The sequence below is a fragment of the Portunus trituberculatus genome, chromosome 20, assembly GCF_017591435.1.
Source record: "Portunus trituberculatus isolate SZX2019 chromosome 20, ASM1759143v1, whole genome shotgun sequence".
Classification (NCBI taxonomy): Eukaryota; Metazoa; Arthropoda; class Malacostraca; order Decapoda; family Portunidae; genus Portunus; species Portunus trituberculatus.
This window is the reverse complement of record NC_059274.1, coordinates 14,669,290-14,671,789: the sequence shown is the minus strand read 5'-3', so window position 1 is coordinate 14,671,789 and position 2,500 is coordinate 14,669,290. Positions and strand designations below refer to the sequence as shown.

At 41.0% G+C, this 2,500-nt stretch overlaps 1 protein-coding gene across 2 annotated transcripts in view; it reads right to left on the bottom strand.

Moving 5' to 3' along the window:
• LOC123506688 (eye-specific diacylglycerol kinase-like) overlaps nt 1–2,500 on the bottom strand; it is a 704,579-nt gene that overhangs the window by 695,573 nt on the left and 6,506 nt on the right. Inside the window, exon 1 of one of the 2 annotated variants that reach the window (XM_045258955.1) lies at nt 1,852–2,068. The exons of the other annotated variant lie outside the window; for it this stretch is intronic. The gene's annotated coding sequence lies outside the window, so the exon portion shown is untranslated. Of the gene's footprint in view, nt 1–1,851; nt 2,069–2,500 lie in introns of those variants that run through there. 2 annotated transcript variants of the gene reach the window in all.

The window sequence follows — 2,500 nt, the reverse complement described above, 5'->3', positions numbered from 1 at the left end:
CGATTTTTTGGTGTGATTAGACTATTTTACTGACATGAGGAAGGGTCTATGGAGGTCAAAAGATTAATGGCCAGAGTCTTCACTATTTCACCCCTCCACATAAGTTTCTGGAACTGTATAAAATCGCCAAATAGTAAGTAAAATTAATATGAAAATGTGTCATGGTACTGAAGGGGTTAACCAGTACTGGGACGCATTTTTACGATGATATTTGGGTATGATAAGACGATTTGCATTAGGAAGACTCTATGGAGGTCAAAAGATTAATGGCCAGGGTTTTCACTGTTCTGGTCACCAACATCAGATTCTGAAACTATAAAATCACCAAATCGTAAGCAGAATGAATATGGAAACGCGGCAAGGTACTGAAGGAGTTAACATCGCGACCAACGAAATTAGGAGTTAAACAATAGATGAATTAACTTTTTTCTCTGCAATACGAAACAATTAATAGCGAAGGTAATGCGTGAAATCTTTTTAAGCAAGAAAAGGATTGAAAAGGAATCGACCCGGCAATTTCAAATAACTTTAACGCGTTTCCATATTCATTCCTGTTACTATTTGATGCTTTTTTACAGCTTCAGGTATTTATGTAGGGATTAAGATAGTGAAAATTGTGGCTATTAATCGTCTGACCTCCATAGACCCTTCCTAATGTCAATAAAACCGTCTAATCATATCTAAAACTCAAGGTAAAAATGCGTCCCAGTGCTGAAGGGGTAAATGATTGATGGTGGCTATGAGTAAGTAAAGATGTCTCAGTGATAAATAAGCAAGGAAAGATGTGGCAAGTAGAAAAAGTGTCACAGGGTAATAAAGGGCTAGTCATGAAGAGAAGCGAGTAAAGAAACATTATAAAAACGTGAGGAGAGGAATATTCTTCATTAATATCTCTTATCATAGAATAGAATAACAAAAAATACCATTATAACACAAAAATACTGAACAAACGAGACATGCACACTAACGATGCAAAAATTCATTCATTCCATACGGGTTTGACAAGGAGAAAGTTATGTCACGGATAATAAACGACGCATGGATCGATTCTGTGCTGCTCCTCTCATTTCCTGGTAACTAGGGTCGGTCAGCCATTCACTTCCCCATACAGTAGTTCTTCCCTCTTCCCTCCTCCCTCCTCCTGCTCCTCCTCCTCCTCCTCCTCCAGCTGGCGTATTTCCGTCTAATCAAGCCCCCCATAACTTGTTCAAAATATTACGAAGGTAGGAAGTCAAGTAAGGAAATTTTACCTTTGCTCCTTTTTCTACTCTTTTTTTTTTTTTTTTGAGAGGGAAACCTTGAATGAAAAATTGTAATGGTGGAAAAGTTCGATCTACGTTTCTTTTACCAATTATGTAAAATGAAATCGTGTAATGAAAGGCCTTTTTTTTTCATACAATTAGCATTTTGAGTTATTCATTAGGGAAGGGATGAGATGAGATGAGATGAGATGAGATGAGATGAGAGAGAGAGAGAGAGAGAGAGAGAGAGAGAGAGAGAGAGAGAGAGAGAGAGAGAGAGAGAGAGTATACACAAACATGAACCGTCAATATCAAAGTGGAAACATTTTTCAAGTACACCATTTGCCCCACCCGTGACAATATTTCTCTCTCTCTCTCTCTCTCTCTCTCTCTCTCTCTCTCTCTCTCTCCCTTTTCCACTAAGACAAGTAGTTAAACGTGACAGCGTAAGTAGTAGTAGTAGTAATAGTAATATTATTATTATTATCATTATTATTATTATTATTATTATTATTATTAGTAGTAGTAGTAGTAGTAGTAGTAGTAGTAGTAGTAGTAGTAGTAGTAGTAATAGTAGTAGTAGTAGTAGTAGTATAACACCAGTACTTACACTCTCCCGTGCATGGTCCGGGGCAGGCAGTGTCACAACTATTGCCATCAGTCAGTCACTGAGTCAGCTTTGAGGGAACCACCTAACACGGGATCACTGCACACGCCAGCTGGGTCACTGCTCGGCACCTTGACACACAGAGGCGGCTCGAGTATCGCCCCTTACCGCTACCGGCCTTCGAGCATCTCAACACTAAACCATTAACCCTAAGACGAGAAATATAGCCGAACATTTTCAAACTCACATCACCTGACACGAACTACGACATGAGATACAAATAAACAACGGGAGACTAGTGATATGAAGTGGCAATCGGGGTTTTTGTAAGGTGATGTCACGAAAGGTAAAAGGGAAGGGAGGGACTTGGCTGTGAGGGGGAAGGAGAACCGGGACGCGTGTATTCTCCCAACCAAGGCTTCCAGCACACTGACTCGCCCCCAACCATTTTCCGTTCCGCTATAGAGCCACGGCAGCTCCACCACGGATCCTTCCTACCTCCTTCCTTCCTTACTCCTTCTCTGTTCCTCCTCAGTTCACAGACCTACGCAAAACTCCTCCTCCTCCTCCTCCTCCTCAACCTCTTCCTCCTCCACCGTTAGTTCCCCACCTCCACTGGTTCTTACCTGTGCGTTAAGAGTGATCAAGATAT